Source organism: Lolium rigidum, chromosome 1 (genome assembly GCF_022539505.1).
Source record: "Lolium rigidum isolate FL_2022 chromosome 1, APGP_CSIRO_Lrig_0.1, whole genome shotgun sequence".
NCBI lineage: Eukaryota > Viridiplantae > Streptophyta > Magnoliopsida > Poales > Poaceae > Lolium > Lolium rigidum.
The window spans coordinates 322,972,815-322,986,457 of record NC_061508.1 but is presented as its reverse complement, the minus strand read 5'-3'; the positions used below and the strand labels follow the sequence as shown (position 1 = coordinate 322,986,457).

General features: G+C 44.9%; 1 pseudogene; it reads right to left on the bottom strand.

The window, feature by feature from the left end:
- Window positions 1–7,010: 7,010 nt before the first annotated feature.
- LOC124662410 lies at window positions 7,011–13,274 on the bottom strand (annotated as a pseudogene).
- Window positions 13,275–13,643: the final 369 nt, after the last annotated feature.

Below are 13,643 nucleotides of genomic sequence, written 5' to 3'. Positions count from 1 at the left end.
TTGAAGAACAACATGGTAAATCATGTGAACATGCCAGCTGCACTGGGTCATCGGTCATGCAAGGACGACGATGTGATCACTGGTGTCGAAGGAGATTGAGTACATGCTAGCTAGAGGCCAGCTTCATCTACTAATCACACTCTGCACTGCAGCATCTGATGACTTCGTGTTGCATCAGCTCATCAGGCGTGGCCTGCACCCAAATGAATCGGGTAGAAGCGGTGGTGATCCTCGGCTGCTCAAAGAATAAATCTAAAATTCTGAGAAAAATCGGGTCACCGGGTCAACAGATCAGGTCCGCTTCTACTTGATCTTTTGTTTTTTCTGTTCCTCATCTTCCTCTTTCTATTTCGATTCGTTTGTCAAATCGTGTTGTTACCCCATCTATATTTTGTCAAATCGTGTTGTTACCCATCTATATTTCGATCTGTAGTACGATAAGCTCTCGCCATCCGTGTATGTTTTGCTTTGTATCTGACAGATCAATCTCAAACTTTACCCCGAGATAAATATTTTCATGTATGTAGGTTAAATGCAAAGGCACGCACTCAGTCTGCCTTACTTACTGAAAGATGTGCTGCTCGAGGCCATCAGTGGAGAATCAACGAACCAGTCTATATGATCTGGATTTTATTATTGTTGATTGCAAGGTATGTCCCTCAACACACACCGTACTGCCAACTATTTTATCTGCTCCTACATGGAAACAAATCTGAAACTACCCCAATTTAATAATTATTTTTCCTGTACGAATACAAATTATGGCAATCAATATATTCTCTCATTTTGTTTCGAAGCTCATTACAGGTCATATTCGTACATGATGGCCTGTATTATGTGTGCACATTATGGAATTTAATAATTATTTTTGCCAAATTCACCAAGGGGGATTTGAGAGAGGGTTGTAGGCACTATTGTTTGGCCCTGAAGCTATGCTGAGCAGTGCCAACCACTCATGAGTTTATGGTTTGCTTTTCGTAGTGCAGCTAAGTCTAAAATATACCGTCCGATTATATCGTTTATCTACGTTCCCTAGGTTTGTTTCTGAAAGAGGTTCTTTTCTGAAGTTCAATTATGATGAGTAGATGGGAAGATTTATCTGGGAAGATGAGTAAATCAAATACAGTCCCAAGTTGTAAACTTCCAGCTTACTATTTTGACTACTTCAGTGACCACCTCCCGGCTTCCTGACGACCTTTGAGGGACACATTATCATTGCGTAGTGGAATTCAGACTTGACATCACCGGAGGTGACAGCAGGGGTACAAAGATCGATCGACGCAAGTGGATTTGGCTATGCTAAGTGTTGGAGAACTCAAGATAGATAATGGGCGGTGAGGTGCCTTCGGTGGAGGAGTAAAATGCGGGGCACTAGGCTGCAAAAGAGACGGTGGAGTAAGAGAAAAATGTTCTGGCCTGCATGCGTTCACGCGGCAGGACTACATTACCGCGGTCACACTGTAGCGCGGTTCTTCTCTTTTTCGTTTGATGAGTGAGTTTTAAGCTCACCTAAAGGCATCAGGCGCTTCTACAAGGCTAAGCACGTTCTAAGGAAGTACAAACGTGTATCATTTCTCCTGATAAATGTGTCTTATCATATTTACAATTACGAATTGCTGACTTCATTTTTTTGGCACCAATTTGTTGCTCCATGTAACAATTTCTGTGTTATTGACTATTTTTTAATAAAGATGATATATCAATCAACAACTCACAAGCAATTGAATTAAAAGCGAGTATATATAATAGTAAATGAACTACACATATTGATTCATTTGTTAAAATTATCCGTGGCATGCAATAAATCATTCTTTAAACTTGATTTTGGATAGAGAAGGAATATGAGTTACAAGGTTGGGGTAAAGAGGTGTGAGGTGAAAACTGATTACATTTGTGAAATAAATTTCCATATGATACATTTATGCACCGCAGCCGTGGCAACGCACGGGCATTTGTACTAGTGAGGTAAAAAGGAGGTCGTATCCGTCGTCCAATTAGATAGAAGAGAGCGCCGACGGGCATGCCATAGGTGAGTGGCTTGTTTCCGTAGAAGGAAGTATATAGCGTGCACACTTGCATGAACGTGCCAGCTGCACTGGGTCATCGGTCATGCAAGGACGACGATGTGATCACTGGTGTCGAAGGAGATTGAGTACATGCTAGCTAGAGGCCAGCTTCATCTACTAATCACACTCTGCACTGCAGCATCTGATGACTTCGTGTTGCATCAGCTCATCAGGCGTGGCCTGCACCCAAATGAATCGGGTAGAAGCGGTGGTGATCCCCGGCTGCTCAAAGAATAAATCTAAAATTCTGAGAAAAATCGGGTCACCGGGTCAACGAGATCAGGTCCGCTTCTACTTGATCTTTTGTTTTTTCTGTTCCTCATCTTCCTCTTTCTATTTCGATTCGTTTGTCAAATCGTGTTATTACCCCATCTATATTTTGTCAAATCGTGTTGTTACCCATCTATATTTCGATCTGTAGTACGATAAGCTCTCGCCATCCGTGTATGTTTTGCTTTGTATCTGACGAGATCAATCTCAAACTTTACCCCGAGATAAATATTTTCATGTATGTAGGTTAAATGCAAAGGCACGCACTCAGTCTGCCTTACTTACTGAAAGATGTGCTGCTCGAGGCCATCAGTGGAGAATCAACGAACCAGTCTATATGATCTGGATTTTATTATTGTTGATTGCAAGGTATGTCCCTCAACACACAGCGTACTGCCAACTATTTTATCTGCTCCTACATGGAAACAAATCTGAAACTACCCCAATTTAATAATTATTTTTCCTGTACGAATACAAATTATGGCAATCAATATATTCTCTCATTTTGTTTTGAAGCTGATTACAGGTCATATTCGTACATGATGGCCTGTATTATGTGTGCACATTATGGAATTTAATAATTATTTTTGCCAAATTCACCAAGGGGGATTTGAGAGAGGGTTGTAGGCACTATTGTTTGGCCCTGAAGCTATGCTGAGCAGTGCCAACCACTCATGAGTTTATGGTTTGCTTTTCGTAGTGCAGCTAAGTCTAAAATATACCGTCTGATTATATCGTTTATCTACGTTCCCTAGGTTTGTTTCTGAAAGAGGTTCTTTTCTGAAGTTCAATTATGATGAGTAGATGGGAAGATTTATCCGGGAAGATGAGTAAATCAAATACAGTCCCAAGTTGTAAACTTCCAGACTTACTATTTTGACTACTTCAGTGACCACCTCCCGGCTTCCTGATGACCTTTGAGGGACACATTATCATTGCGTAGTGGAATTCAGACTTGACATCACCGGAGGTGACAGCAGGGGTACAAAGATCGATCGACGCAAGTGGATTTGGCTATGCTAAGTGTTGGAGAACTCAAGATAGATAATGGGCGGTGAGGTGCCTTCGGTGGAGGAGTAAAATGCGGGGCACTAGGCTGCAAAAGAGACGGTGGAGTAAGAGAAAAATGTTCTGGCCTGCATGCGTTCACGCGGCAGGACTACATTACCGCGGTCACACTGTAGCGCGGTTCTTCTCTTTTTCGTTTGATGAGTGAGTTTTAAGCTCACCTAAAGGCATCAGGCGCTTCTACAAGGCTAAGCAAGTTCTAAGGAAGTACAAACGTGTATCATTTCTCCTGATAAATGTGTCTTATCATATTTACAATTACGAATTGCTGACTTCATTTTTTTGGCACCAATTTGTTGCTCCATGTAACAATTTACTGTGTTATTGACTATTTTTTAATAAAGATGATATATCAATCAACAACTCACAAGCAATTGAATTAAAAGCGAGTATATATAATAGTAAATGAACTACACATATTGATTCATTTGTTAAAATTATCCGTGGCATGCAATAAATCATTCTTTAAACTTGATTTTGGATAGAGAAGGAATATGAGTTACAAGGTTGGGGTAAAGAGGTGTGAGGTGAAAACTGATTACATTTGTGAAATAAATTTCCATATGATACATTTATGCACCGCAGCCGTGGCAACGCACGGGCATTTGTACTAGTGAGGTAAAAAGGAGGTCGTATCCGTCGTCCAATTAGATAGAAGAGAGCGCCGACGGGCATGCCATAGGTGAGTGGCTTGTTTCCGTAGAAGGAAGTATATAGCGTGCACACTTGCATGAACGTGCCAGCTGCACTGGGTCATCGGTCATGCAAGGACGACGATGTGATCACTGGTGTCGAAGGAGATTGAGTACATGCTAGCTAGAGGCCAGCTTCATCTACTAATCACACTCGCACTGCAGCATCTGATGACTTCGTGTTGCATCAGCTCATCAGGCGTGGCCTGCACCCAAATGAATCGGGTAGAAGCGGTGGTGATCCCCGGCTGCTCAAAGAATAAATCTAAAATTCAGAGAAAAATCGGGTCACCGGGTCAACAGATCAGGTCCGCTTCTACTTGATCTTTTGTTTTTTCTGTTCCTCATCTTCCTCTTTCTATTTCGATTCGTTTGTCAAATCGTGTTATTACCCCATCTATATTTTGTCAAATCGTGTTGTTACCCATCTATATTTCGATCTGTAGTACGATAAGCTCTCGCCATCCGTGTATGTTTTGCTTTGTATCTGACAGATCAATCTCAAACTTTACCCCGAGATAAATATTTTCATGTATGTAGGTTAAATGCAAAGGCACGCACTCGGTCCGCCTTACTTATCGAAAGATGTGCTGCTCGAGGCCATCAGTGGAGAATCAACGAACCAGTCTATATGATCTGGATTTTATTATTGTTGATTGCAAGGTATGTCCCTCAACACACAGCGTACTGCCAACTATTTTATCTGCTCCTACATGGAAACAAATCTGAAACTACCCCAATTTAATAATTATTTTTCCTGTACGAATACAAATTATGGCAATCAATATATTCTCTCATTTTGTTTCGAAGCTCATTACAGGTCATATTCGTACATGATGGCCTGTATTATGTGTGCACATTATGGAATTTAATAATTATTTTTGCCAAATTCACCAAGGGGGATTTGAGAGAGGGTTGTAGGCACTATTGTTTGGCCCTGAAGCTATGCTGAGCAGTGCCAACCACTCATGAGTTTATGGTTTGCTTTTCGTAGTGCAGCTAAGTCTAAAATATACCGTCTGATTATATCGTTTATCTACGTTCCCTAGGTTTGTTTCTGAAAGAGGTTCTTTTCTGAAGTTCAATTATGATGAGTAGATGGGAAGATTTATCTGGGAAGATGAGTAAATCAAATACAGTCCCAAGTTGTAAACTTCCAGCTTACTATTTTGACTACTTCAGTGACCACCTCCCGGCTTCTGACGACCTTTGAGGGACACATTATCATTGCGTAGTGGAATTCAGACTTGACATCACCGGAGGTGACAGCAGGAGTACAAAGATCGATCGACGCAAGTGGATTTGGCTATGCTAAGTGTTGGAGAACTCAAGATAGATAATGGGCGGTGAGGTGCCTTCGGTGGAGGAGTAAAATGCGGGGCACTAGGCTGCAAAAGAGACGGTGGAGTAAGAGAAAAATGTTCTGGCCTGCATGCGTTCACGCGGCAGGACTACATTACCGCGGTCACACTGTAGCGCGGTTCTTCTCTTTTCGTTTGATGAGTGAGTTTTAAGCTCACCTAAAGGCATCAGGCGCTTCTACAAGGCTAAGCAAGTTCTAAGGAAGTACAAACGTGTATCATTTCTCCTGATAAATGTGTCTTATCATATTTACAATTACGAATTGCTGACTTCATTTTTTTGGCACCAATTTGTTGCTCCATGTAACAATTTCTGTGTTATTGACTATTTTTTAATAAAGATGATATATCAATCAACAACTCACAAGCAATTGAATTAAAAGCGAGTATATATAATAGTAAATGAACTACACATATTGATTCATTTGTTAAAATTATCCGTGGCATGCAATAAATCATTCTTTAAACTTGATTTTGGATAGAGAAGGAATATGAGTTACAAGGTTGGGGTAAAGAGGTGTGAGGTGAAAACTGATTACATTTGTGAAATAAATTTCCATATGATACATTTATGCACCGCAGCATGTGGCAACGCACGGGCATTTGTACTTAGTGAGGTAAAAAGGAGGTCGTATCCGTCGTCCAATTAGATAGAAGAGAGCGCCGACGGGCATGCCATAGGTGAGTGGCTTGTTTCCGTAGAAGGAAGTATATAGCGTGCACACTTGCATGAACGCGAATGAAGGTTTCAATGGATCGAAACATCGAGTAGATAGAGCACCGCTACCGACCGACCGACCAACACCACAAGATTGTTGTTGCTCCTACGGTCAAGTTAAGCTTGGCACACCATCATGTACTTCAGGTCGTTTCCGCCCAGCTAGCTTGGCGGCCGGCCGTATACGTAGCTAGCTTGGCCGAACGAAGCTCGATTGGGCTTTGCCCCATGCGCATTTTGGTATAGCTGTTTTGGCTGTAAAATGGGGTAGCTCAGGCCGGCTCAACTCGTAGGTCCTCTTTTTTTTTTCTTTTTTTTTTTATAAAGAGGTCCTCTTTGTTACCACATGACGCTTTGTTGTAAAGGTAATGTCAAATGTTGCAAAATAACGATGTAAATGGCTGGAACCAGGGTTTTGCTTACCGCTCTGGAAATCGGGTTCCCGGCCGGTAACCGGATATCCCGACCACCCCTGGGAAATGGTCTAACCGGACAAAAAATCCCGAAATTTTTGAATTTTCGTGAAAATTTTGAATTTTAGCGAATATCCTTTATAAATGGTGACACTGAGGATCTCCCGTATCTCATCTTCCGGTACATATTTGTGTATCAGAGAATAGTATGTTGTGCCTCAGGTACATAGTAATGGTGTGATGATGGTTCGGAGCGATCCATTGTCACGGGGTCATGCAAAAATCCCTTTATTCATCAACAGCCTAAGAGCCATTGTTCATATGCGCATACAACTCACATGCATTGCTTTCTTGGCCTTCACTTGAGGAGTACTTTTATATGTAATACACGGTAAAATATAGTAAGTAATTACTAGACAACTTCAGTACTTTTGCAGTTGAGGATCCTGGATCCATCGGCTAGTAGCACCAGGTGTCACCCAATATGGTGCGCAGGTTGCACTCCGCCGGTGTGACGAGCGTGGCGGCGAAGCCCCTCTGCACCTCCGTCGGGCAGCCGCGCACGCCACCGAGTTGGCCCTCCACCACACGTCCCCCCTCCGCGCGGACCCCATCCATGAAGACGCGCAGCGCCTCGCACCGGCACCGCCCCGAGACTACGGCCAGCTCCCGGCAGCACCGCTCCGTGACCAGCATGGGGAGGCCGAGCCCGCGGCCGCAGGCCCGGCTCAACACGTAGGGGCGACAGGTGGCGAGCGGGTTGTGTGGGAAGGCTACCCCTGGCCGGCACTCGTAGTTATCCATGGCACCGGTGACGGCGAGCAGAACGACCACTGGTAGAAAAACAGGCTTCCGTCCAGCCCCATAAGTCGCGAAGCTATAGGAACCGCGACTAATGGGACCTTTAGTCGCGGTTCGGGAGGCGAACCGCGACCAATGGCCTGGGCCCAGGGCGCTCGGTGGCCAGCTGGTGCATGTGGGGGCCAACCGCGACTAAAGGTGCCCGAAGGCCTTTAGTCGCGGTTTGCCAGGCCAACCGCGACTAAAGCCCCACCCCTATATATACCCATCCAGCAGCCAACACTTAGCCATTTGGAGCCATTCTCTTCACAAACTTCACAAGTGAGTGTTAGGTTTGCTTTTGGTTCCTCTTATGCACATAAGGTGTTTGATGAAATGCCCCAAGAGCATGAAACAAACATGATATGAAGTGTTGGAGCCACACTTGAGCTTTCTCATTTATTTTTTCCTCCTCGATCGCGGTTAGCAACTTGAACCTTTCATGTGTCATTGATAAAAATATGCATGTGTGTAGTTCATTGTTTAATTTATATTGTTGTAGCTAGTTAGTTTAACAAATGCATGATGGTTAATTATATATTTTATATTATAATAATGCAGATGAATCGGCAATGGATGTACGGTAACCGACTCTCCGGCGAGTTCACTACGGGTTTGAAAGATTTCCTCGTAGTGGCTAATGCGAACAAGCATGGGGGTTTTGTTATCTGTCCATGTGTTAATTGTAAGAATCAGAAGGGTTACTCTTCCTCAAGAGATGTTCACATGCACCTGCTTCGGCACGGTTTCATGCCAAGCTATAATTATTGGACCAAGCATGGAGAAAGAGGGGTTATAATGGAAGAAGATGAAGAAGGGGATGATTTCATCGATGAAAGCTATCTTGCTCATTTCGGTGATACTTTCATGGAGGATGCTGAAGGTGAAGGGGAAGGTGAAGAAGAGGCACGTGATGATCCCGTTGATGATCTTGGTCGGACCATTGCTGATGCACGGAGACGCTGCGAAACTGAAAAGGAGAGGGAGAATTTGGATCGCATGTTAGAGGATCACGAAAAGGCGCTGTACTCGGATGCGATGATAGTCCGAAAAAGCTGGGCTGCACACTGGATTTGCTTGAAATGGAAGGCACGGGCAGGTGTAGCTGACTCGGCATTTGAAAACTTGCTGAAAATGTTGAAGAATATGTTTCCAAAGAATAACGAGTTGCCCGCCGGTACGTACGAAGCAAAGAAGGTTGTCTCGCCCTCTAGGTTTAGAGGTTCGAAGATACATGCATGCATCAATGATCGCATCCTCTACCGTGGTGAATACGAGAATTTGAATGAATGCCCGGTATGCACTCCATTGCGTTATAAGATCGGAGGCGATGACCCTGGTGACGATGTTGAGGGCCGAAACCCGGGGAAGAGGGTTCCCGCCAAGGTGATGTGGTATGCTCCTATAATACCACGGTTGAAACGTCTCTTCGGGAACAAAGAGCATGCCAAGTTGTTGCGATGGCACAAAGAGGATCGTAAGTCGGATGGGGAGTTGAGACACCCCGCGGATGGAACGCAATGGAGAAAGATCGACAGAGAGTTCAAAGATTTTGCAGCCGACGCAAGGAACATAAGATTTGGTCTAAGTACGGATGGCATGAATCCTTTTGGCGAGCGAGCTCCAGCCATAGCACACTGGCCCGTGACTCTATGCATCTACAACCTTCCTCCTTGGTTGTGCATGAAGCGGAAGTTCATTATGATGCCAGTGCTCATCCAAGGTCCGAAGCAACCCGGCAACGACATCGATGTGTACCTAAGGCCATTAGTTGATGAACTTTTACAGCTGTGGGGCATACCTGGCGTCCGTGTGTGGGATGAGCACAAATAAGAGGAATTTGACCTACGAGCGTTGCTTTTCGTAACCATCAACGATTGGCCTGCTCTTAGTAACCTTTCGGGACTGTCAAATAAGGGATAGAATGCATGCACGCACTGCTTACATGAGACTGAAAGTGTACATTTGCCAAATTGTAAGAAGAACGTGTACCTTGGGCATCGTCGATTTCTTCCGAAAGGTCATCCAGTAAGAAAGAAAGGCAAGCATTACAACGACAAGGCAGATCACCGGCCGAAGCCTGCGGAACACACTGGGTGCTGAGGTATTTGATATGGTCAAGGATTTGAAAGTCATCTTTGGAAAGGGTCCTGGCGGACAATCGGTTCCGAAGGGAGCTGACGGGCACGCAGCCATGTGGAAGAAGAAATCTATATTACGGGAGCTAGAATATTGGAAAGTCCTAGAAGTCCGCTCCGCAATCGACGTGATGCACGTTACGAAGAATATTTGCGTGAACCTCCTAAGCTTCTTGGGCGTGTATGGGAAGTCAAATGATACAAAGGAAGCACGGCAGGACCAGACAAAGTTTGAAAGACCACGATGACCGGCATCCGGAACGGTTTCAAGGTCGTGCCGGCTACGCTCCGACCAAAGAAGAGAAGGTCATCTTTTTTGAAAGCACTGAGCAGTATGAAGGTCCCGTCTGGATTCTCGTCCAATATAAAGGGAATAATAAACATGGCGGAGAAAAAGTTCCAAAACCCGAAGTCTCACGACCGCCACGTGATTATGACGCAATTGCTTCCGATTGCTTTGAGGGGGCTCTCGTCGGAAAATGTTCGAGTAGCCATTGTGAAGCTATGTGCATTCCTCAATGCAATCTCTCGAGAAGGTAATCAATCCAGAAGTTCTACCACGGTTACGTAACGATGTGATCCAATGTCTTGTCGGTTTCGAGTTGGTGTTCCCGCCATCCTTCTTCAATATTATGACGCACCTCCTGGTTCACCTAGTCGATGAGATTTCCATTCTCGGTCCTGTATTTCTACACAATATGTTCCCCTTCGAGAGGTTCATGGGAATATTAAAGAAATATGTTCGTAACCGTGTTAGGCCAGAAGGAAGCATCGCCAAGGGCTATGGAAATGAGGAGGTAATTGAGTTTTGTGTTGACTTTGTTCCTGACCTTAAGCCGATTGGTCTTCCTCGATCGCGTCACGAGGGGAGACTAAGTTGAAAAGGCACGATCGGAAGGAAATCAACGATATGTATGGACGGCCATTCTCCGACCGAAGCACACCACACGGTTCGACCAATTCCAGACTTGGTGGCTCCGTACTTTGAGAAACACAAGAATATTTTACGCTCGGACAACCCCGGGAAGCTCGAATCCTGGATTAGGAAGGCCCACATGGAGACTTTCGGCAGTTGGTTGAGAAAACATTTAATGAATGACGATCATGTTGTAGATCAGCTGTACATGTTGGCCAAGACACCATCTTCGACTATAACGACTTTCCAAGGGTAATAAATGGGAATACATTTTACACGATCGCCCAAGATAAAAAGAGCACCAACCAAAACAGTGGTGTCCGCTTTGATGCAGCAACCGAGAATGGGCAAAAGGTCACATATTATGGTTACATAGAGGATATATGGGAACTTGACTATGGACCCTCCTTTAGGGTCCCTTTGTTCCGGTGCAAATGGTTCAAGCTAACAGGAGGTGGGGTAAAGGTGGACCAGCAATACGGAATGACAATGGTGGATTTCAACAATCTTGGTTACCTTGACGAACCATTCGTCCTAGCGAAAGATGTCGCTCAGGTTTTCTATGTGAAGGACATGAGTAGCAAACCGAGGAAACGGAAAGATAAGAAAACGATCAGTACATCATGCGATGATCCAAAGCGCCACATTGTTCTTTCAGGAAAAAAAACATCGTGGAAGTGGAGGACAAGACATACATGTCAGAAGATTATAATATGTTTGCTGAAATTCCGCCCTTCAAAGTGAACACCGACCCAAGCATTAAGTTAAATGATGAGGATGCTCCATGGATACGGCACAATCGTAAGCAAGCAGGGACACAAGGAAAGAAATGATGTGTAATAATTTATTGTACCAAACTTTGTTGAATGGATCATGTGAATTATATTACCCATGATGTGTTTGGTGTCCATTTTCGAATGATTCAATTAACTCGAGATAGCACTGATGATACATGAAATTTGGAGTGATTCAGTCATACTCCTGCCTAGGCGTATAATATGCATACTCGTAGTCTTCATAGCCGCCGCCGTTGTCTCGGTAGTCGTCGCCTTCTAAGTTGCCGCCGTCGTCGTCGCTCGCTGTCGTCGCTGTCGTCGGGCGGCACTCGTGGCTCGAACCGAGGGGTAGCGCGGGCGGGGGATATCGCCGGCCGTGATGTCCATGACGCTCGCGAGTCCGGCCGTACCACCATAGTCGACGGCCGGCCTCGTGGAAGTTCCCGGGAGGCAGACCGTCCTCCTCATGCACGGCGAGCGCCCTCTCACGCCGATTGATGAAGAAGGCGTCCCAAGTATGCTGGTTATCGGGATGCCAGCGGGGATTCATCCGCTGCTCCGGTGTGAGGTCGAGGTAGTAGTGGTTCGTGATGGCCGCCGGCGCGCAGTACCCTGAGGGACGGGAGGGACCAGGCACGCCGCCGGCGCTTAGGCTCCGGCCCAGGCTGGGACGCGGTAGCCCGGTGGGCAAGGGTAGTTCGAGGCGCAAAGCTCCTCCACCTGCTGGTAGGTTAGAGTGGGTGCGGTGGAAGCCATGCGAGAGTGATGAGAGATTGTAGAGATGTGATAATGCTGGCCAAGCCGGGCTACATATATGTAGTGACAAATGGCGGGAAAAATGGGAGCGGGAAGACAGGAGGCGGGAAGAAAGTGGCGGGAAGAAAGAGGCGGGAAGAAATTGGCGGGAAGAAATTAGCGGGAATAAAGAGGCGGGAAGACAGGGAAGAAATGGCGGGAAGACGAGGCGGGAAGAGGGGGTCGGCGGAAAGACAGAGGCGGGAAGAGGGGGCCAACATGAAGACAGAGGCGGCGGGAAGAAATTTTGAATTGAATTAGTTTTATTTTTATGAATTTTTTGATATATTATTTGTATTTTTTAAATTTTGAATTGAATTAGTTTTATTATTATGAATTTCTTGATATATTATTTGTATTTTTTAAATTTTGAATTCAATTAGTTTTAATTTTATGAATTTTTTGATATATTATTTGTATTTTTAAAATTTTGAATTGAATTAGTTTTATTTTTATGAATTTTTTGATATATTATGTGTATTTTTAAGATTTTGAATTGAACTAGTTTTATTTTTATGATTTTTTTGATATATTATTTGTATTTTTAAAATTTTGAATGAATTAGTTTTATTTTTATGAATTTTTTGACATATTATTTGTATTTTTAAAATTTTGAATTGAACTAGTTTTATTTTTATTGATTTAGTTCTGAAAAAGAAAAGAAATTTTAAAAATGCCCTTTAGTCGCGGTTGGCCTCACCAACCGCGACTAAAGGTCATTTTTCCGCGGGAAACCAAAACGCGGCGAAAAATACCCTTTAGTCGCGGTTGGGGTCACCAACCGCGACTAAACCTTTAGTCGCGGTTGGTGACCCCAACCGCGACTAAAGGGCGGTCCCTATATAAACGCGCGCGACGAGCGAGGCGGTTCATTCTCTCTTCTTCCTCGAACACACAGGCGCCGTCAGGCTGCTCGCCACCGTCGCCCGTCGCCCGCCGCCAACGCCCGCCGTCGCCCGCCGCCAACGCCGGCCCCCAGTTGTCGTCCTCCACCGCCGTAAGTCGATCGACGCGCCGCGCCGCGCCTCTCCGCCGGTTACTGTACGTGTCGCGCGCGCCGCCGCCTCCCTCGCCGGCCGCCGCCGCCGCCCTTGCCGCCCGACGCGTCGTCGCCGCCCGCCTCCCTCGCCCGCCGCCCTCGACAGCCGTGCGCGCGCGCGCCCTAGCCCCCGCCGCCCTCGATCGCGCGGCCAGCGCGCGCCGCGCCGTGGGCGCCGACATCGGTGCACAGAGAGAGATGAGCAAAGGGAAAGGAGAGAAAGTGCCAGGGGCACCCTGGCCGGTTTTTTTTTTAAAAATCGTAACTAAGTTTTTTTAATTAAAATTGTAACTTAAATAAATTATAAACATGTATATATGTAAAGAACTAATTTGTAACTTAATTAAATTGTAAACGTACGTGTATATGTGAAGAAACTAAACAAACTTAATTAGTTACAAATTCAAAAAACAAAACTAAAAACTTAATTAAATTGTTTTTAAATAAGTTAAAAAATTTGTCTTAAAAATTTAACTAATTAAAGTGTAAATTTAACTCGCCGTCGCCGCACTCGACCTCGCCGTCAGCGCCTTCTCTCCGTCGTCGCCGCC